At 38.9% G+C, this 24,023-nt stretch overlaps 1 protein-coding gene across 8 annotated transcripts in view; it reads right to left on the reverse strand.

The window, feature by feature from the left end:
* The window catches only part of LYST (lysosomal trafficking regulator), a 226,267-nt gene that overhangs the window by 172,997 nt on the left and 29,247 nt on the right, over nucleotides 1-24,023 (reverse strand). Inside the window, exon 2 of one of the 8 annotated variants that reach the window (XM_037986051.2) lies at nucleotides 9,905-10,014. The exons of the other annotated variants lie outside the window; for them this stretch is intronic. The gene's annotated coding sequence lies outside the window, so the exon portion shown is untranslated. The remainder of the gene's footprint in view (nucleotides 1-9,904; nucleotides 10,015-24,023) is intronic. 8 annotated transcript variants of the gene reach the window in all.

Consider the following 24,023-nt stretch of genomic DNA (forward strand, 5'->3'; position numbering starts at 1 on the left):
AGGGAATCTTGGAACACAGTGGTCTGAAAAAGCAACTCAATAATAGCTCTCTACTTTTCCCCTTCCAGTTCTTAACTTAAAACCTCCAGGTAAATCACAAGTTAAATGCAAAGGAGAATTAGACCAGTCTTCTTAACACTAGAATCTAGGAGGCAGTGGAATATCTAAATATCGAGAAAAAAAGGTCTTCAAAGTTCCTGGGTACAGCCATTACTTTCCTGTTAGGATGAAAGGTATTTGAGGATACATAGGAACTTAGACAATACTAAAACCAAATATCAATTTATTAATCATCATCAAATTTCATATCTTTATTGAAGTTTTTAAATGAATTAATCTTTTGTGTACAATATAATGAAGGTTATTTCTAGAAGACTAAAGGATAAATTTCTATTTCTGGGATAGCAACAGGATATTTCTCTTTAGTTACCTGTTCTCCCTTTCTCTATAGTTTTTACCAGGAAGAAGCATGAAAAATGTTTCCTTACAGTTGTGCAGCAAACAGGAAGATATTTTGAATTACAAGTTTTAAAATCAGACTTTTTAAAAGTTATTTTTATTTAAAACAAAAATGAGACAGGGTCTCACTGTGTTGCCCAGGCTAGTCTTGAACTCCTGAGCTCAAGTGATCTGCCCGCCTCAGCCTCCCAAAGTACTGGGATTAAAGGCGGGAGCCACTGTACCTGGCCCAGAGTGATCTTTAATTACTTCGAAATGCTCAAATCTGGAAATCTGTCTTGAGTTTCTTTCAGCTTGCCAAACAGTTCTTGTACCACACATTATTCTAGGCACTTGAAGATAAACCAGGCAGAAAACAGCTGTGTTAGACTACGCAGGGCTTTCTGCGAATTAGGAAAAAACATCCCTTCCTGATGGGAGCAGCTTCACAGCAGGGCACACAGCTATCAAAGCACAGGGTATATTTCAGTCTCACCCCCTCACTCCTCTGGCAGAGCACCAGAAAGCAGTATATCAACTGCTCAACCAAGTGGAATCGCCCTGGAATAGAGTCCTAACACATCTTCCATACCTGTTCCTGCTGCCTCCTGAGCTAATCAATATCATGCAATTTTTTTTTTTTTTTTTTTTTTTTTTTTGAGAAGGAGTTTCACTCTTTCACCCAGGCTTGAGTGCAGTGGCGCGATTTTGGGCCTCACTGCAACCTCCGCCGCCTGGGTTCAAGCGATTCTCTTGCCTCAGCCTCCCGAGTAGCTGGGATTACAAGCACCCGCCATCATGCACGGCTAATTTTTGTATTTTTAATAGAGAGGGGGTTTCACCATATTGGCCACGCTGGTCTCAAACTCCTGACCTCAGGTGATCCATCCGCCTCGGCCTCCCAAAGTGCTAGGATTACAGATGTGAGCCACTGGGCCCAGCCTATGCAGATATTTTTAACTTTAAAATTATGGAAGGGGAAAAAATAAAATAAAATTATGGGAGGCAAATTATGGGTCAAATTGTGAGCCTAAAGATGGTATTACATTAGTTGCTCTGACTACTACCACCCTCCAGCTTGGACTACCACAAGGTAGAGCCATCCATCTTGCCATGCTAAAGTGATTCCAGCTAACTCAGCGTGGCGGTAAGAAGTGAAAGCTGGCAGCTGGTCAGCTAGATCTGTCTGTTTCTCTTATTGAGGGACATTTTCTAGGCCAAGCTGAGGGATTTATCTAATGCTCTTAAACTGGCATGGCTTCTTTATCTCCGTATTTTACAAAGCCTCACTTGGATATCTATGCAGTTTCATTTTATCCAAGATTCTAATTCTAATCACCAGCACAGTCACATGTGTCCTCCTTGAGTCTGCCAGCACTGTTTATACACACCTGTATTCTAATTTTTATCATCCTGTATCATTCTAGGTGTCCAGAACCTCTGGAAGTAGATACATTTTTAATAACGATGCCCTTAGGCCATTATATATTTGCCTCTGCTTCCAAAATACATAGACACATCCTGTAGTTACTTATCTATAACTCTTTCACCCTCTAGGTTACAAGTTACTTAAGGCCAGGGACCCTGTCTTATTACTTTTTACCTTTTATAGCTATAATGCCCAATTTTAAATCTAACTTTATTACTATAATTTCAATTTCTAATAAATTGTTATATCATAATAAAGCTTGCCCCAACAATATTCCTAGAATTTTTATATCCTTAACATTTATCATAAATGAAAGACATAGTAACAAATGCCTATAATCATATAAATGACCTTCTCAGTAAAATAATGTTTCACTTTTTCTCATATAGCAACTGATAAAATGTAAAATATGAACAAGCAAAAACAAAAGATACATAAACAAATGCTGATTTAATGTATTAGCTACATTGCCTCATTTTATGTCATCAGAAATTTCATCAATATGTCATTTAATTCAACAAATGTCATTGAACATTTACTATATGTGAGCTACTAATTTATGCACTGAGTTTAGAGCAGAATCAAAATCCTTACCATCATGTATTATAGTGGGGTAGAGACAGATGAAGAGCAAACATACACTATAATGTCAGATCATGTTAATTCGATGAAAAAGTAAAACAAAGTAAGGGTATAGAGTGATAGGAATGCTGCTTCAGATAGAATGGACAAAGAAGGTCTGAAGCAGTAATATTTGAGCAAAACCTTGAATGGAATAAGTAAATGGACTATGTGGGTATCTGGTAAATGTAAGTTTCAAGTCACTGAGATAAATGCATGCTGGATGCACTGGATATTGAGTGCAAGAGGAAAAGAGGTAAAAAATAATTGCAAAGGAAAAAGAGAAAAGTCAATCCATTCTTGCTTCTCAGGAACTAAAGTAAGGCATGGAAAGAAGAAATAGAAGTGTTCCCCTGAAACCATTTCTCCCCAAGAATGGAAGTCCCTCCCCATGTCCACCCACAAAAGACTATAAGGTGTTTTAGCCTGTGTGAAGAATAGTACTGTTTACTGATAGGTAAGACTGACATAAGAGCAGTTGGGAGGGAAAACAATGTTCAGTTGTAGCTATGTAAGGTGTGACAGCTTTCTTAGAAATTAAGTAATCAAGCAGGCAGCTGCAGATCGAAACAAGCAGGGAAGCTGGAACTAGTGAATCAATCTGGGAATCATCAGCATGTCATCGATAAATTTTTCAAGCCATGGGACTAGACAGATGAAATAACCCAGAGCAGTGCTGCTCACCAGAGCTTTCTGAGATGATGAGCCTGTTCTATAATTTCTGCCACACAATATAGCAGACAAAAGCCACATGTGGCTAGGGGCTACTATAATGAACAATGGGGACCTGGAGAATGAGTGTAAGGGAGCAGAGAAGAAGTGTTACGACTGAGCCCTGGGCTTAGCATGGCTGAGTCAACAGGAGACTGAGAAGTAACAGCAAGTGAGGTGGGAGAAAAATCAGGTGAGTGGTATCTCCCAGAAACCAGGTGAAGAAAGCTTGAAACAGAAAAGGGTAATCAATGGTATCAAAATTCTGAGAGAAAGCTGGCGGGTGCAGTGGCTCAAACCTGTAATCTGAGCACTTTGGGAGGCTGAGGTAGGCTAATCACTTGAGGCCAGGAGTTCAAGAACAGCCTGGGCAACATGGCGAAATTCCATCTCTACTAAAAATACAAAAATTAGCCGGGCATGGTGCTGTGCATCTGTAATCCTAGCTACTTGGGAGGATGAAGTATGAGAATTGCTTGAACCTGAAAGGCAGAGGTTGCAGTGAACTGAGATTGCACCACTGCACACCAGCCTGGGTGAGAGTGAGATCCTGTTTCAAAAAAAAAAAAAAAGAGAGAATTCTGAGAAGTTAAGTAAGATGAAGACTGGGAATTGACCGATGGATTTAGCAACATGGAAGTTACTGACAACCTTTTCAAAGAACGGTCTTTACGGAGTGGGAAAGAATGGTGAGGAAATGAAGGCAAGCAATTTAGACAGCTCTTTTGAGAAGTTCTGCCACAAAGCATGCAAGGGAATGGGAGGTGGCTTGAGGGGTACATGAGATAAGTGAGGTTAAAAAAAAAAACACCTGATTAATATTATAGCTTGTTTCTAAGCTGAAATATAGCATGTTTCTCTAACAGAGAAAAGAAAATAGATGAAAAACTAGAATGAGAAGAGAAAATTCTAGGAACAATGAGTAGGCAAAATGAAGAGGACCAATGTACAAGTGGAAGGAACAGTGGCAGTCCATCCAATTGAATTAGAAGCATGTCAGAGAATATGAGTATAAATGTAGGAAGATTAGTATATTTGGCAATAGGAGGACCAAGAAGTTTTTTTCAGGTGCTTCTATTTTCTTGGTGCAATAAACAGCAAGATTGCCAGCTGAGAGTGAGAAGCGGGGAGGAGGTGTTAAACCGATGAGTGTAACACGGTCAAAAAACAGCAGCCCATAAGAGACTTCCTGCCAGGCTGCCAATGAGTAACTAAATTAAGATTGAGTTCCACTGTTCAATAACTATACCCATACTATAATCCAATTCTCCTTCATGTTCCCAAGTATAGAATGGTAGACTGTCAAATACCCGATGGGAATCCAGACATATTACAGCTGCAGCATCCTCCTAAACTGTAAATGTAGAATTTATGGGTAGAAACTGGGTAATCTGGAATGAATTCTTAGAGAGCCCACATAACTTTTATTGCTCATCTTTTCTTTAAGTATAATATTTGAAAATCTTTAAAAATGATCTCTAGAGTCTTTTGTGGAAGTAACATCAAGTTTACAAAAATCTATGGAATCTACATTATTTTTTATTTTAGAACATTATTCCTCCACAGGCTTCTACACATTTTCACATTTCACCATAATTACTCAAAGATTATTAGTTCAGCAATGACATTAACAACTGTTCTCAGAATCTAACCCTGAAATGTGAATTCATTTTAGAGCATCCAGAGTTCTGATACAATCTCCTCCCCAATCTTGGGCTTCAATTTTCTCCTCTTATTTTTCTCACTTCTACCCTTATTAGTCTGTGTGTAGCTCATTCTCCATATCAGAGAAGACAAGAAAGCTAAGAAGTTTCATTTGTTCTCTGTATCTGATTATTGGGTCCATTTGTTGGTAAGAATCTATTATTTATTTGACATATTCATTCTCTCTCTCTCTCTCTCTCCCCCTACTGCCCCACACCCCACCCCAACACCCTTTCTGTCTTTCTTTTTGTAGAGACAGGGTCTCACCATGTTGTCCAGGCTGGTCTCGAACTCCTGGGCTCAAGTGAACCTCCCGCCTTGGCTTCCCAAAGTGTTGGGATTATAGGCATGAGCCACTGCACCTGGCCTCATTTTCGTTCTCTACATATAAAATGTAAAAGGTCAGCCCAACCTTTTTCAAAATTTTAGCTCATTATTCCACCAGGATTGTGTTCCTGGTGGAAAATATATATATATATATATTTTTGAGACAGAATCTCGCTCTGTTGCCCAGGCTGGAGTGCAGTGGCATGATCTTGGCTCACTGCAACCTCCACCTCCCAGGTTCAAGTTGGCCAGGCTGATCTCAAACTCCTGAGCTCAGGTGATCCGCCCACTTCCACCCTCCCAAAGTGCTGGGATTACAGGCGTGATCCACTGCACCCAGCCATTTGGTTTCGTATCCTTCTTTCTTTCTTGTGCATATTATTTAAAAATCAGTTCATGCCTGGCACAGTGGCTCATGCATGTAATCTCAGCACTTTGGGAGGCCGAGGTGGGTGGATCACCTAAGGTCAGGAGTTCGAGACCAGCCTGGCCAACACGGAGAACCCCCGTCTCTACTAAAAATACAAAAATTAGCCATGTGCGGTGGCACATGCCTATAGTCTCAGCAACTCAGAAGGCTCAGGCAGAAGAATCGCTTGAACCTGGGAGAGGAGGTTGCAGTGAGCTGAGATCGCACCACTGCACTCCAGCCTAGGCGACAGAGTGAGACTCTGTCTCAAAAATAAATAAATAAATAAATAATCAGTTCATATGGCCACTTTTCCTATCCCTTTCCTTCACATATTACTTCCAATTGTTTAGTACAGATACTGCCTATGATCACCTTACAACAACTTTCCCTTTAAGAGACTATCTCTGGCATCTTACATACCTTTTCTTTGAATTTTAGGAACTCTGTATTCCAATTCTCTATATTCCAGCTTTGTTCCATATTCCTCTTCCTGTTTATTAGTCTGCCAGTTATCATTTACAAAGCAACCACTTTGAATCAAACACTAAGAACATAAAGTAATTCCAGTCTCTGCCCTCAAGAAGATTACATTATGGTGGCAAAGACAAATCAATATATAGGGTACAAGGTACTGCTAAGGGACACTTAACCCAATTTGAGTGGCCAGGGAAGCTTCATGAAGAGTAAACTGAAGTTGTACAGGTAAAGGGAGAAAAGAAGGGAAGAAAAGCATTAGAGATGGAAGGAGCAGCTCAAGTTAAGTCACTGAAGAAATTACAGTAAGTTTGGTATCACAACTACAAAATGAGAAACAGGAAAAGTGAGGATGGAGGGAGTGGCTGGCAAAGACCAGATGGTGAAAGGCTTTGTACACTATGCTAAGAACCTTGGGCTTTAATCTATTGGCTAGTAAGTCTTATCAGAATCACCTACAGAATTTGTCTAGGCCCCATCATCAGAGACCCTAATCCGCTAAACCCACAGTAAGACCTAAACATTGGTATTTTTAACAAGCTTCATAGGTGATTCTAATGAACAGTCAGGGCTGAAACCCACTGCTACAGGTGACAGGAAGCCCATGAATTATTTTGAACATGTGAGTGACATGGTCAATCTTGAACACATAGGTCATTCTAGTGGCAATGTGGAAGACACATTTTATGGAGAAGACTCCAGCTGCATGAAAACCAATTTGGAGACTGGTGTAATACTCCAAGAAAATGGTAAGGAGATCTTTTTCTAAAGCAACAGTAGAGGAATATAATTTTGATAAATATCCAAGAGTCAAAATGAGCACAATTTTGGTGATTAATTGGATGGAGAAGTGAGTGGTAAGGGAGGGATCAGAACAACTCTCTGAATACTAGCTTGGTTAACTGGCTAAATGGTACTGCCACCTGTGAAGCACACACAAGAACTAAGGAATGTGTGCAGAGTCTGCTGTCAGGACAAAACCACTCCACACCAGGTGAGCTGAGTCCTTGGTATGTTAGGCCAGTGACCAACTTCTTTACAGTGACTACTAAGACTAAATCCAGCATGCCTTTCATTCCAATTTCAGCAATGCTCAAAACATATACCTTCTCAACAACCATCCTTAACTCCATCTCACGGTTTCCAATGCCAGACCGAATAAGGAAATAGGCAAGTATAGACTCTTCTGAGAAGGCAGGATTAGAAAAGAAAAACAGAAAAGAGAGAGGAGATGGAGAAAGAGGCATAGGTCAAGGAAGGTTGTTTTTTTTTTAAGTATTTGTTTTTTATTTTTATTTTTTTTTAAGGAATTGGAAGAACCGTATTTTTAGGCTTTAAGAAATAAGAGGTGGTGTGGCGTTGGCAGCCATCCCTTATCAGCTCTGATTGTGTGTACTTCTTCCCAGCATCACTGGCACCATGTTGGTAACTTAAAATCACCATGGTGAGAGTATTTACACCACAGAAATGGGCAGATGCTACATATTAGGGTCTTTTGTGTTTCTTTCTCCAGGAGAGCCAATTTACTAGCATACCACTGCAGCCAGCACAAGGGAAGATACTGAAGACAGGGGCAAGAGAATGAATGAATGAAGGACAAAATTCATAGAGAAAATAAGTGTGGATTGGATCAAGGGCATAGGTGAAGAGGTTAGGCTGGGGCGGGAGAAGCAGAAGGGGACATATCATTCTCTGAGGCTGAGGGAAAGGAGGTAGGGAGAGTTGCAGATATAGAAAACAGGTGGAAGACCAGAAACTGAGGGAGCTCAAGAATGACAGCCTCAATTTTTTTCATTCAAGTAATAGGCAAAGTCGTCTGCTTAAAGAAGGGGGCCTAGACCATCCTGGCTAACACGGTGAAACTCCGTCTCTACTAAAAAAAAAGAAACAAAAAACTAGCCGGGCGATGTGGCGGGTGCCTGTAGTCCCAGCTACTCGGGAAGCTGGGGCAGGAGAATGGCGTGAACCTGGGAGGTGGAGCTTGCCGTGAGCCGAGATCGGGCCACTGCACTCCAGCCTGGATGACAGAGGGAGACTCTGTCTCAAAAAAAAAAAAAAAAAAAAAAAAAAAAAGAAAGAAAGAAAGGGAAAAAAAGGGTGGGGGTCTAGAGATTGGCAGCTAAAGGCTAAGTAATTTAGAATAATTATTGGAAGAACAGTCAAATGGGGGAAAGTAGTGATGACAGACAAAAGGATTTACTGGTTGGCTACTAGCTTAGCAGAGATGGAAAACCACGAATTTCTGGTGGTACGGATTTTTTCAGATATTTCAGATTCACTAGCAGGATTCAGCTGCTTGGGTCTAATAGTAGACAATGCAGACTGTTACCACTGATCTGGAAATGGGAGTTTTGGTGGTGGGTGGAGGCAGCAGAAGCATAAGTGGACCCAAGGGCATGGGTGGAAGAACAGTCCTTATGGCCAAAAATGAGACACAGACTGTGTAGGAAAAAGAAAGAGGCCAGGAAAATAAGTGTTGATAGACAAGGAGAAAATCCAGGCAACCAAGGAAGTGTGGATCTCCACAAGACCGAAGAGTACACAATGTGGGAATTAAGATGTTAGAATTTTTAGATTTCTGAAACAAGCAGTCCCAGATGACAACAACATCCAGAGTGTGGCCCTGCAAGCAGATGTCTAAAGTGAAGTGAAAGTTAAGGTCCCTGCAGTTAAGTAACCATGAAGCTAGTATTTTTGGACAACAGATCATTGTAAGTTTTTAAAATGAAAGCTCTATAATGACAGAGATTTTGTCTGTTGTATTCACTGCTAAATCTCTAGCATCTAGAACAGAACATAGCTAACAGAAGGCATTCAATGCTACTCATTTGTTGAATGAATGGCATGGCCTTTCTCTCAGGATTTTCATTAGGTTAACTTGTCTAATTAAGCCCCTCGTAGTCAAATTAGGCCAAAGATAAGACTCAGAGTACTGGCTCCCTGGATCATTTCCTTTACCTTCTGGAAATGAAATGGTCACTAAAGTAAGTCAACAGTGGCTCTGCTTTCATTGAGTAAGACTTCCTGCAGATATTTCGATAGTTAACTTTGATATCTTAGCTCCATTCTGGTTCTGTGATTAATTTCCACAACTTATTATCCACATAAAAGATTACAGAATTAAGCTATCACCCTCAGTCTTGTGGATTTTCACACATTTATCTTCTTGACATAGAAAACTACTACACCCGCCCCTCACATCAAGTCATGATCACATATATTCTTCACTTTTAGGGCTGCTCCTCATATAATGGCATTTTTAGATGCCTTGTCACGTCTGTGTTCTAGGCAGTGTTACCAAGGACATTACATGTACCACTGAAAATACAATCTCAAGCTCAACAACAGGGCAAGAAATGGTCCCTAGGTGGCTGAGTTTCCTTTTCAATAAATATCAAATAGCCAGTGGCCACAGTGATAAGTGAAAGAGGTCCATTGTGCTACACTTCCCTTTTTCACAAATTCATTAACTCCAATATTTATTTCTTAAATATTTTAATATTAATATGCTCCAGCTCATTTTATTTTCACTATTTATGAATCTGTTCTGAATAGTGGGATATACATACAGTAGGCATCATAACAGTAGTGAAACAGGACCCAGAAGCAGCAGATCAGGAATCTAGCAATATCTAGCTAGTCACACAGAGCTGTGTGAAGTTTGGCTTCTTCTTCCATAAACTACCCCACAGAGTTGCTACGTGGGAGCCCAAGAAATTACATAACCTCAGTAAATATTGTTGACAAATTTTACAGCTCTATGTAAATGCTCAGTACTAGCTGCACACCTTATGACAGACAGTGCCATCTGAAGGAAGAAAAAGATCACTGCAAGCTTTCCTCAGATGAGTGTGGGGAAAATGATGTTCTGCTTCATCACGCGGTTTCCAAGGAAGCACTGAAAAAAAAAAAATAGGGAGTCCCTGCATTTTCTGCTTTTTCCCTGTCTTGCGGCTTCCACAAGCAAAAAAAAAAGAAGTAGTAGTAAAAGGAAAAAACAGCAAAAAAGGTTATAATAATGATATTTATTCTTATAGCTTGATTAGAAAGCATACTTTTTCCTCATCAAACAGTAACACCCAAAAGACTTGATTGTTAGTCTTTCACCAAATGCCAAAATTCCTGGAAAATTCCCTTTTAAAATAACACTATGTGCTTGCCTAATTTTCTTAATTCAATAGCATTAGAGAAATTGCCATTGGAAAGACTTTTTTCCAAAAATGTTATGTACCAAAGAGGAGACTGCAATAAATCAGTTATGAATTAGGCAAAATAATGTACAGAATAATAAATGCCCAATAAATTCTGTTAAATCAAAATCTGCCATGATTTGAAGCAGCCTTCTTGAAAATAAAAGGTTAGTTGATATGGATTTAACTATTCTAAATCCCATCTCTCCAGAGTTTAATATAAATTGATGACAGATTGATTACCAACTTTCTCGAAGATCTCATATAGTCTTTACAACACATTAGGAGAAAAAAGAAAACACCATTTATACCATTTCATAAATGACATGAATAAAGGAATAAACATGACTAACTTAGAATCATATGTTGTCATAATGTCAGAAATTTCAGATATCATATTCTCTAACCCCACATTCTACAGTTGACAAAAACTGAGGCCTACAGGTCCATGGTCAGAGAAATGATTAGTCACTGGACTCCCCCATCCCAGTTGTCTTGGAGTTACATATGTTTTTGGAGCTAATTAACTAGAACTGAAATAAGCAAGTTTAGAATATACATAGCCTTTCTTCTTCTGTCAGGTCAATTAGAAATTAGACAACAGGCAAAGGTGTTTCCCTAACACTAAATACTACCTCTAAATGGTACCCAGAGCCTTTACTCAAGTCCACTGGATTGTAATACATACACCTGGAAACAAGATTTTTAAACCTCTCTCTACAAACTTTTTAAACTACAACACAGAACTATATGTCTGAAATGCAGGACACTCGTGGGCGGAAGGGGACCAAAGCGGGCGGGGAAACTGCATTTGTTCAGATTAATATAATTCTCTTTAAAGAATAAGCCAGTTAAAGCATATCAGTTGAACTGTACAATATTTAAGCAAGAAAATATCTGTTAAACAATCGAAGCTTTACTGTGTAACTTTTTAGTCAATACTAGATGTGCTAAGCAACAACCATCAGAATGATTCCTAACTAAAGAGAGGAGCTCCTGGGATAACGGCGGATGGGAGGCAGGACTAGACTGCAGCTCTGGACAGAGCAGCATGCGGGGGCTCGCATTGTGAATTTTAGCTCCAGATCCACTGCAAGACCCAACCAGCAATCCCAAGAGGACCCACAGACCTTCTGAAGGAAGCAGATTGCTCCTGCAGGCCCCGGGAAACCCCCAAATACTGTGAGTACCCCAACTGCGCAAGTGGGAAAGGGAGACCCTCCTCTCCCGAACACACACCCCCACTGGAGAAGCTGAAGGTCTGTTTGCTGGAGAAGTTTCTGACCTCACCTGGAGCTGAGTCAAGTTAGAGAGCCAAGCTGAGCGAAATACAGGGGTAGAGAATGCAGCAGAAAAGCCCTAGGAGCTCCCCGGGTTCCTAAGCAGCCCATTCCTGCCTGGCACAAGGATCCATTAGGAGGGTGGCCAGAGGAGCAGGGGGTAAAACTCCACAGGGAGAAGAATTCTGTAGCCTAACTTTATAACAATTTGAACTGGGTGAGAAGCCTGCTGGTCAGAACTCGGGGGAGGGTGCAAATCCAGCCAGCAGACTTCACAGGTGCAGGGAAGAACTAAAGCCCTTTTCTTTCCCAGCTGAGAGGCGGATAGCCTCCAGGAAGTTTTCAAGCCCATCTAGCCCTCTAGGGAGTTTTAGGGCCCTGCCCACTGCAGATCTTTCTCTGTACTACTACAGCTGATGCTTTCTGGAAAGCGCCACCTCCTGGCAGGAGGCCAACCAGCACAAAAACAGCATTAAACCATGGCCAACCAGCACAAAAATAGAGCATTAAACCACCAAAGCTAAGGACCCTCACAGAGTCCATTGCACCCTCCACCACCTGCACCAGAACAGGCCCTGGTATCCATGGCTGAGAGACCCACAGACGGTTCACATCACAGGACTCTGTGCAGACAACCCCCAATACCAGCCTGGAGCCAGGTAGACTTGCTGGGTGGCTAGACCCAGAAGAGAGACAACAATCACTGCAGTTCGACTCAAAGGAAGCCACATCCATAGAAAAAGGAGGAGCGTACTACATCAAGGGAACACCCTGTGGGACAAAAGAATCTGAACAACAGTCTTCAGCCCTAGACCTTCCCTCTGACAGAGGCTACCCAAATGAGAAGGAACCAGAAAACCAACCCTGGTAATATGACAAAACAAGGCTCTTCAACACCCCCCAAAAATTTCTCTAGCTCACTAGCAATAGATCCAAACCAAGAAGAAATCCCTGATTTACCTGAAAAAGAATTCAGCGGGGTAGATATTAAGCTAATCAGGCAGGGACCAGAGAAAGGCAAAGTCCAATGCAAGGAAATCCAAAAAATGTTACAAGAGGTGAAGGGAGAAATATTCAAGGGAATAGATAGCATAAAGAAAAAATAAAAAATAAAAAATTCAGGAAACTTTGGACACACTTTTAGAAAGGCAAAATGCTCTGGAAAGTCTCAGCAATAGAACTAAACAAGTAGAAGAAAGAAATTCAGAGCTCGAAGACAAGGTCTTTGAATTAATCCAATCCAAAAAAGACAAAGAAAAAAGAATAAGAAAACATGAACAAAGCCTCCAAGAAATCTGGGATTCTGTTAAATGACCACACCTAAGAATAATCAGTGTTCCTGAAGAAGAAGAGAATTCTAAAAGCTTCAAAAACGTATTTGGGGGAATAATTGAGGAAAACTTCCCCGGCCTTGCTAGAGACATCGACATCCAAATACAGAAGCGTAAAGATCACCTGGGAAATTCATCGCAAAAAGGTCTTCACATAGGCACATTGTCATCAGGTTATCCAAAGTTAAGATGAAGGAAAGAGGCCGGGCACGGTGGCTGAAGCCTATAATCCCAGCACTTTGGGAGGCCGAGACGGGCGGATCACAAGGTCAGGAGATCGAGACCATCCTAGCTAACACAGTGAAACCCCGTCTCTACTAAAAAATACAAAAAAAAAAAACTAGCCGGGCGAGGTGGCGGACACCTGTAGTCCCAGCTACTCAGGAGGGTGAGGCAGGAGAATGGCATAAACCTGGGGAGCGGAACTCGTAGTGAGCTGAGATCTGGCCACTGCACTCCAGCCTGGATGACAGAGTGAGACTCCGTCTCAAAAAAAAAAAAAAAAAGACGAAGGAAAGAATTTTAAGAGCTGTGAAACAGAAGCACCAGGTAGCCTATAAAGGAAAACCTATGAGATTAACAGCAGATTTCTCAGCAGAAACCCTATAAGCTAGAAGGGATTGGGGCCATATCTCCAGCCTCTTCAAACAAAACAATTATCAGCTAAGAATTTTGTATCCAGCAAAATTAAGCATCATATATGAAGGAAAGATACAGTCGTTTTCAGACAAACAAATGCTGAGAGAATTCGTCATCACCAAGCCACCACTAGAAGAACTGCTAAAAGAAGCTCCAAGTCTTGAAACAAATCCTGGAAACACATCAAAACAGAACCTCTTTAAAGCATAAATCACACAGGACCTATAAAACAAAAGTGCAAGTTAAAAAGCTAAAACAAAACAACAACAACAACAAAAAGTACACAGGCAGCAAGGAGCATGATGAATGCAAACATACCTCACATTTCAATGGTAACATTGAATGTAAATGGCCTAAATGCTCCACTTAAAAGATACAGAACCACAGAATGGATAAGAATTCACCAACCATCTATTGCCTTCAGGAGACTCACCTAACACATAAGGACTCACATAAGGTAAAGGGGTGGGAAAAGGCATTCATGCAAACGGACACCAAAAGCTAGCAGGGTATTCTTATATTAGACAAAACAAACTTTAAAGCAACAGCAGTTAAAAGAGACAAACAGGGACATTATATAATGGTAAAAGGCCTTGTCCAACAGGAAGATATCACAATCCTAAACATTTATGCACCTAACACTGGAGCTCCCAAATTTATAAAACAATTACTAATAGACCTAAGAAATGAGATAGACAGCAACACAATAATAGTGGGGCACTTCAATACTCCACTGACAGCACCAGACAGGTCATCAAGACAGAAAGTCAACAAAGAAACAATGAATTTAAACTACACCTTGGAACAAATGGACTTGACAGATATATACAGACATTTCATACAACAACTGCAGAATATACATTCTATTCAACAGTACATGGAACTTTCTCCAAGATAGATCATATGACAGGCAACAAAGCAAGTCTCGATAAATTTAAGAAAACTGAAATTATATCAAGCACTCTCTCAGACCACAGCGGCATAAAACTGGAAATCAATTCCAAAAGGAAGCTTCAAAACCATGCAAATACATGGAAATTAAATAACTTGCTCCTGAATGAGCATTGGGTCAAAAACGAAATCAAGATGGAAATTTAAAAATTCTTCAAACTGAATGACAATAATGACAAAACCTATCAAAACCTCTGTGACAGAGGAAAAGTGGTGCTAAGAGGAAAGTTCACAGTTCTAAATGCCTACATCAAAAAGTATGAACGAGCACAATCTAAGGTCACACCTCAAGGAACTAGAGAAACTAGAACAAAGCAAACTCAAACCCAGCAGAGGAAAGGAAATAACCGAGATCAGAGCAGAACTAAATCAAATTGAAACAAACAAACAAAAAATACAAAAGATAAATGGAACAAAAAGCTGGTTCTTTGAGAAGATAAATAAAATTGATAGACCATTAGCAAGATTAACCAAGAAAAGAAGAGAGAAAATCCAAATAACTTCATTAAGAAATGAAACGGGAGATATTATAACTGATACCACTGAAATACAAAGGATCATTCGAGGCTACTGTGAATACATTTACAGACATAAACTAGAAAGTCTAGAAGAGATGGATACATTCCTGGAAAACTACAACCCTCCTAGCTTAAATCAGGAAGAATTAGATACCCTGAACAGACCCAGCTAGACTGAAATGGTAATTTAATAATTACCACTAAAAAAAAAAGTCCAGGACCAGATAGATTCAAGGCAGAATTCTACCAGACATTTAAAGAAGAATTGGTACCAATCCTTTTGACACTATTCCACAAGACAGAGAAAGAGGGAATCCTCCCTAATTCATTATATGAAGCCAGCATCACCCTAATACCAAAACCAGGAAAGGACATAACCAAAAAGGAAAAGTACAGACCAATATCCTTGATGAACACAGATGCCAAAATCTTTAACAAAATACTAGCTAACAGAATCCAACAATATATCAAAAAGATAATCCACCATGATCAAGTGGGTTTCACACCAGGGATGCAGGAATGGTTTAACATACGTAAGTCAATAAATGTGATACATCACATAAACAGAATTAAAAACAAAAATCACATGATCATCTCAATAGATGCAGAAAAAGCATTCAACAAAATCCAGCATCCTTTATGAAAATTCTCAGCAAAATCGGCATACAAGGGTCGTACCTTAATGTAATAAAAGCCATCTTTAAAAGCCATCTATGACAAACCCACAGCCAACATAATACTGTATGGGGAAAAGTTGAAAGCATTCCCTCTGAGAATTAAAACAAGACAAGGATGCCCACTTTCACCATTCCTCCTTAACACAGTACAGGAAGTCCTAGCCAGAGCAGCAGGACAAGAGAAAGAAATAAAGAGCATCAAAATCAGTAAAGAGGCAGTCAAACTTTCACTGTTTGCTGACGATATGATTGTTTACCTTGAAAACCCTAAGGACTCTTCTAGAAAGTTCATGCAACCGATAAAAGAATTCAACAAAGTTTCTGGATACAAGATTAATGTACACAAATCAGTAGCTCTTCTATACACCAACAGCAAACAAGTGGAGAATCAAATAAAGAACTCAACCCCTTTTACAATAGCTCAAAAAAAAAAAAAAAAACAAAACAGAACTTAGGAATACACCTAACAAAGGAATTGAAAGACCTCTACAAGGAAAACTACAAAACACTGCTCAAAGAAATCACAGATGACACAAACAAATGGAAACACATCCCATGCTCATGGAAGGGTAGAATCAATATTGTGAAAATGACTATACTATTGCCAAAAGCAATCTATAAATTCAATACAATCCCCATCGAAATACCACTACCATTCTTCACAGAATTAGAAAAAAAATTCTAAAATTCATATGGAACCAAAAAAGAGCCCACATAGCCAAAGCAAGACTAAGCAAAAAGAACAAATCTGGAGGCATCACATTACCTGATTTCAAACTATACTATAAGGCCATAGTCACCAAAATAGCATGGTAATGGTATAAAAACAGGCACATAGACCAATGGAACACAAAAGAGAACCCAGAAATAAACCCAAATACTTACAGCTAACTGATCTTTGACAAAACCAACAAAAACATAAAGTGGGGAAAGGACATTCTTTTCAACAAATGGTGCTGGAATAATTGGCTAGCCACCTGTAGGAGAATGAAACTGGATCCTCATCTCTCACCTTACACAAAAATCAACTACACATGTACTAAGGACTTCAACCTAAGACCTGAAAGTGTAAAAATTCTAGAAGATAACATTGGAAAAACTCTTCTAGACATTGGCTTAGGCAAGGATTTCATAATCCTTTGGGTTCAAGGATTTCAACCCAAAAGTAAATGTAATAACAACAAAGATAAATAGCTGGGACCTAATTAAACTAAAGAGCTTAAAAGGAACAGTCAGCAGAGTAAACAAGCCACAGAATTGGGAGAAAATCTTCAAAATCTATACATCTGACAAAGGACTAATATCCAGAATCTACAACAAACTCAAACAAATCAGTAAGAAAAAAACAATCCCATCAAAAAGTGGGCTAAGGACATGAATAGACAGTTCTCAAAAGAAGATATATAAATGGCCAACAAACACATGAAAAAATGCTCAACATCACTAATGATCAGGGAAATACAAATCAAAACCACAATGTGATACCATCTCACTCCTGCAAGAATGGCCATAATCAAAAAGTCAAAAAATAGTAGATGTTGGCGTGGATGTGGTGAACAGGGAACACTTTTGCACTGCTAGTGGGAATGTAAACTAGTATGGCCTCTATGGAAAACAATATGGAGATTCCTTAAAGAACTAAAAGTAGAACTACCATTGGATCCAGCAATCCTACTACTGGGTATCTACTCAGAGGAAAAGAAGTCATTATTCAAAAAAGATACTTACACATTTACAGCTGCACAATTCACAATTGCAAAATCATGGAACCAACCCAAATGCCCATCGATCAACAAGTGGATAAAGAAACTGTGGTAGGTATATATATGTATGTGTGTGTGTGTATGTATGTATGTATGTACATGTATGTATGATGGAATACTACGCAGCCATAAAAAGGAATGAATTAACAGCATTTGCAGTGACCTGGATGAGACTGGAGACTATTATTCTAAGTGAAGTAACTTGGGAATGGAAAACCAAACACCGTATGTTCTCACTGATATGTGGGAGCTAAGCTATGAGGACGCCAAGACATAGAATGACACAAAGGACTTTGAGGACTTGGGGGGAAGAAAGGGAGGGTAGCAAGGGATTAAAAGACTACAAATATGGTACAGTGTATACTGCTTGGGTGATAGGTACACCCAAATCTCACAAATCACCACTAAATAATTTATTCATGTAACCAAATACCACCTGTACCCCAATAACTTATGGAAAAATTAAAAATAATAAAAATTAAAAATAAAATGTTTATTGGAAAAAAAAAGAATGATTCCTAACTAAAGACAAAACAGAAAGTTCATTAGGAATTTATTTTTATATGTTTACTTTTATTAATATAAAAATCTTTATAATCTATTTTGTAGTGTATAATAAATACACTCTCAAGAATACTGAAGCAAAAGCTGGTACTCACTAAATAAGGGAAATTAAAATATATAATGGGCTTTGTGTGATCAAATTCTTCTTGGAATTTAAAATGCAGATCAGGGAAAGATATGACACTTAAAGTTCTAAATTAAATAACTGCATAAGAAAATTCATGAAAACCACTTTAACAATAATACGAATAGTTTCACCAACTGAAATCTTCCGTAAGACAAATCATGATCCCATATTTACTGACTATTCATTCACCATACTTGGGGGTATGTTCAACTTTCACTGAATCTATTAACTTTAAAAGAAGTGACAGCAGTTGTTTAGAGCCCAGGCCCTTCTTGACAACCACTGAACTTGCTTCTCTGAATAGTGCATTAAGGAGCATCTGACTAGAAGTTAAGATGTCATGTATTCTTAGGAAGTTAGGATTGTGGTCTCCAGTTCGTAGATACTAACATTGGGACAGCTTCAGGAAGGAAATGCTATTAAGGCTTTAACTACAGACCCTACAGAATCTTAGTAACAACTCATACCTCAATTGGAAAATGAATTCAGAGTTCCAACTTGAATTGCTAGCGATATATTTTGCCCCGTTCTCCCCCAGCACCCTGCCTGTCAGGGAGGGAGAAGAGATTCCTGTACCTCCAAGCCATTTGTGGTAGCTCCAACGATCTGGGGAAAGGGCTCCAAAAGTAGGATAGCAGCACGTAAGGCAAACAGTAAGCCAGTTACACTTGTTGAAGTAATCTCAGCACTTTGCCAGACCTTTTTCCCGGGGAAGTCTCACAATGCAACACACAGGTATACTGTAGTTTATTTTGTCTGTAAGGGCAAATCTTATGCATTCTAAACATTCTAAACAACCATCTTAGAAATGAGCCTCTGGAACACAGACATATGTAAGATGTAACTGCCATACTCAAAACAAATTTTTTCAACTAAGACTGAGGTAAGTGACAAGTTGACTGACAATAAAGGAAACTGCCAGAGTTCGCATTTAATAAATTATTTTAAAATGAGAATCCATTCTACAATCAACACTCAGAGAGTTAAACGACCTCTGGGTTAATGACCGTATCACCTCCCTCAAAATTTTACAGATAAACTAAGGCAGACAGAGGTTAAGAGATTTCCCAAAAGTCAGAGGACTTAACAGCTAGGTCTGCAGATTCCTATCCAATGTTTTTCCTAATATTGCATGCAATTTTTGACAGACTACTCACAACCAAACTATATCTTTCAAAATTCTATCTTTCAGAGCATTTTAGTGATTAGGTCTGGCACAACTTACAACTGTAATTAGACAGTTTTCCCTGTGGACAGGACTCATTACAGCTGTACTTAGTGCCAACTCCCAAGCAGGCCTCCAAGCACCACAAACTTCTTGCCCCTCCCCAAACTTCTCAAGGTGTTTTACAGCTTTGTTATCTTTTTCCATGTTTCTACACTGTACATTTATACCAAAAAGTAAATGACTTGGAAAAAAAAAAGTTGTTCCTCTTGAAAAGAAGCATTTACATTTTAACAAAAAGTAACACCTTCAGCTCTAAACAGCATCAGAAATTTCAGCGTCAGAGGGGTAAGAGTTGGCTCTGAACTAGATGTTCTGTATTTAAAATGTGGGAATATAATAATCCTTAACTAGTGAATATGGAAATAAATGGTTGTGCTGTTCCTATATTTATTCTGTATTATGCATTTAGGCTAAGTTAAAGTAGAAAAATGTGTTTAATGAAATATTTCCAATTTATGTAGAATTTTGTAAAGAAAACTAAAAAAACAAAAAAAAACAAAAAAAAACCATGTACAGCAGCAGTGGAGCAGCAGTTCTGGGGGAAGAATGGAAATCTAAGACAGCAATGGCCCAGAAAAGTGTACCTATTATTTTTCCGTATTTCAGGGTGTCAAGAAACAACACTGCCTATTTCCCTATTTCCCTGCCCCTCTCCCCAAGCCCGTGAAATCTTGGTTAACACGCCATTCCAGCTGCCTTGAAACCTGGGGCTGACCTAGGGAGGAGAGGTTACTCTGGCTCGTTGCAGGACAAGCTGGGCAGGAAATAACGGAAACTCAGGCACAGGGCAGCCAGGCAAAATTTTAATAGAAATTCAGAGGAAGTCATACTAAAATGCACCAAACTTAAACCTTTCAACAGGTAGTTCATTTTTCCTAAAAACAAATTCGGCAACCAGGTATAGAACTCAGGAAGAACCTGTGTTCGGCCCTGAGCAACAAAAAAGGGTGGAAATTCTGAGACATTGTAGTTACAGAGAGAGACTGCATTTAAAGGAACTATGAAGGTTCATCCAGGTAAATCATCTCCCCGGCTTTCTATCCCTGTTAGAAGGAATGTGCTAAATGTTTTACACTGACTACTTCATCCCTCCTCAAAACAGACCTTTGGATTTTTATAGCATGATGATGATGATAACCTGGCTAACACCTACAGTGATTTATTACTACACATCAGGCACTACTGTAAGCATTCTAGGTAAGTAGTTAGTTTACTCCTCCAAACAATCTCCTAAGTAATTATTACCCCTGGGTGACACATATTGGAAACTGAAGCACAGTAAGGTTAGGTCATTGCTCAAAGTCGCAGAGTTACTAAGTGTCAGAGCCAGGATTCAGACTCATGCAATCTCTTTGTATTCTATATACAAATTTCTATTCTCCAAAGCAAACATTGATTTCTCTCTCCAATAAGCCAGCTCTTCCTTCTTCATTCCTCTTCCAGTTAATGGTCTCTACCCAGTCACTGAGGTGAGAAACCAGAACAGCACTTCATCTAGCGCCTAGTCAATTCTCCCACTTGACTGCTTACTGGTTTACCTCTGCATCTGCTGCTCTATGACCTTGCGTACTTGACTTCCTCTTTCTAAGCTTCAGTTTCTCATCTATACAACTGAGTTCATAAGAGTACCTGCATTTGTTGTGAATATCAACATTAAATGAGATAACTCATGTAAAATGCACAGCACAGTGCCTGCAGATTGCAGGAAGATCAATAGTTATTTGATATTATCATCATCACCTTGAATCTGGTCCTTCCCTTCTAATCTTACACCTAAGCATCCTTAGACCTTCAACTCCTCTCTTACTTGCAATACTAACAACCTCCTACTTGATCACCTTGTCTGGTCTACTTTTTGTCTAATCTAAATATACAACCACTAAAAATGTCACTCATATCCCTTGGAATGACAAACGTCACTCCAATTCATAGGGAAGAAGATCCCAACTGCTTATTATCAAAGTATGCAATACCTGCCACAATTTAGCCTTTCCAAACTCCCAACACATAACACGTTGTACCACCCTGGAATTCCTTCAAAGGGTATACACTTTCTCAATTAACTTATCATGTTGCTATGGAAATTGCCATTAATTCCCAATTAATTACTTTTCCACATGCCTCTATCTTATCACTCATCACACTGTATTGTATTGTTTCTTTTAAAACTAGATTATACTTTTCTTGGCCGGGCGCGGTGGCTCAGGCCTGTAATCCCAGCACTTTGGGAGGCCGAGACGGGCGGATCACGAGGTCAGGAAATCGAGACCATCCTGGCTAATACGGTGAAACCCCGTCTCTACTAAAAATACAAAAAAACTAGCCGGGCGAGGTGGCGGGCGCCTGTAGTCCCAGCTACTCCGGAGGCTGAGGCAGGAGAATGGCGTAAACCCGGGAGGCGGAGCTTGCAGTGAGCTGAGATCCGGCCACTGCAGTCCAGCCCGGGCTACAGAGCAAGACTCCGTCTCAAAAAAAATAAATAAATAAAAAATAAAAAAAAAAATAAAAAAAAACTAGATTATACTTTTCTTAAGAAAGGAAACCAGATCTTATTTGATCAGAAAAATATTAGCATCTAACGCAGTACCACAGATACAAGAGTTCAATAAATAAACACCAATTCATTTAATACTAACTTTGATAGAAAACATTTTAGTATTCAAATACCTTTAGGAAATCTTCCCACAGCTAAGGCTGTGAGAAACGAATAGACACATTTACAAAAGCCTTTCTCTATTCCACAATAAGCATTTAAGGCACTACTGAAACACCGAAAAACCTCACCAAACATTTTTCATATTAAAACCAAAACCTTCAGCAATAAAATTTTGGATGCTTATTCATACTATGTTAAAGATTATAATTCAGAGCACACAGTTTAAACGTTCTTGAAAATCAATTATAAGCATAATGGTTTTCCACACCTCCTGAGGAATGCCAAAACCACAGCTTGGAGCCTTATCCTAAATGTGAAATGAAAATAATGAAAATCATGTATGTAGCTGTACTACAATAATAAACTTTTTTCATATATATTTTGCATAAGGTTAAAGATTCTGCAAAATAAGTTTTAGAAGATTCTGCAAAATTAGTTTTAGACATACTGAACACAGATAGTTATAAGCTTTAAATATACTTTGCATGTATAGATAGCACGTTCCCTCTTCATAATTCTTAAGACACACAAAAAATTAGCTTCCCTTCAAAAGAAAGAAAAATAATAATTGAGGCAGTCAATTACAGAAAAATGTGTTTACTGTTGTAAAACATTTCACACCAAGAAAGATAACCACAAGTTCAAACTGAGATCCGGTGGCTGAATGTATTGTTCTATAATCATGTGTGGAGATGGATAGTTAGGGGAGCAGGGCACAGAACACAAATAAGAAAGGAACACATATAAATATTTTCTGAGCAAGGGCATTTCAAATTCCACCCACATAATTTTTTTTCCTACCACACTGGGTAGTTTCTATCAGTAAATATTGAGTAGTTTCTATCACTGTGGTCTAAATGTAGACTTGTGTGAAGAAAAAAAGGTTAAAGTTAAAGGGTTAAAATAAGCAAATTACATATTGAAAACCAAACACTTTGGGTTTCTATGATGCACAGGCATCTTTTGGTTATGAGATCACTTTCTTAAAATACATTAAAATTTTCAAAAGGTTGGTAGTATAACAGAAAGAATAATAGACTAAAAGTCAAGAGATTCTCAGTTTTCTGTTTTGCCTTGTTCTCTTTAGGATCTCAGGCAAGGTGCTTAACCTTTCTGATGCCCATTATTCTTACAGAGATTTAAAAAACAAAAACTAGATGATCTCTAAAGACCTCTTTGGGTTGTGAACTTTTATGAGAATACAACATTCAGAAAATGTAGTATCAAGATTAATTTAAGATTAAAATTATACATCTTGAATGTTTCCTTAAACTGTGCATAATCAGGTTTTATCAAAACTGCCTTACTGGGTTCTATTTTTAAAAAAATAAGGTGAAGAGAAAATAAATATATTTCAGTAATGTGGAACAAATGACTTTAGAAACATTCTCCAAAATGTTTAAATAAGGCTAATAGAGAAATATTTCAAGAATAATTATCAGTATTACTGTCTTTGGAAGCATCATTAAGCAGAAATTCAGGAAATGGCAAAAGATTTTAATCTTGAACAAACTCTAAGTCATAATACAGTAAAGGTGCCATGAAGTCTAGACACTCAAATATGAAAAGTAGGATAAGAGTGAGCTAATGGATATAAGCAGCTCTTACAAGTCACACAGGATACACTGATTTTTTTTTTTTTTTTTTTTGATGTAATCTCACTCTTGTTGCCCAGGCTGGAGTGCAGTGGTGCAATCTCGACTCACTGCAGCCTCCACCTCCTAGGTTCAAGCGATTCTTGCGCCTCAGCCTCCTCAGTAGCTGGGATTACAGGTGTACATCACCACACCTAGCTAATTTTTTGTATTTTTAGCAGAGACGGGGTTTCACCAAGTTGGCCAGGTTGGTCTCAAACAATAAGCATAAACCAGACCCATCTTAGGCAAATCGAGATGTTTGGTCATACCAGTGATAAGTAACCAGAGAAGCTATCACCTTAGAAATGGGTTGTGGATGTTCAGAATAAATGAACTGAACCCTGAA

Source organism: Chlorocebus sabaeus, chromosome 25, assembly GCF_047675955.1.
Source record: "Chlorocebus sabaeus isolate Y175 chromosome 25, mChlSab1.0.hap1, whole genome shotgun sequence".
Lineage (NCBI taxonomy): Eukaryota > Metazoa > Chordata > Mammalia > Primates > Cercopithecidae > Chlorocebus > Chlorocebus sabaeus.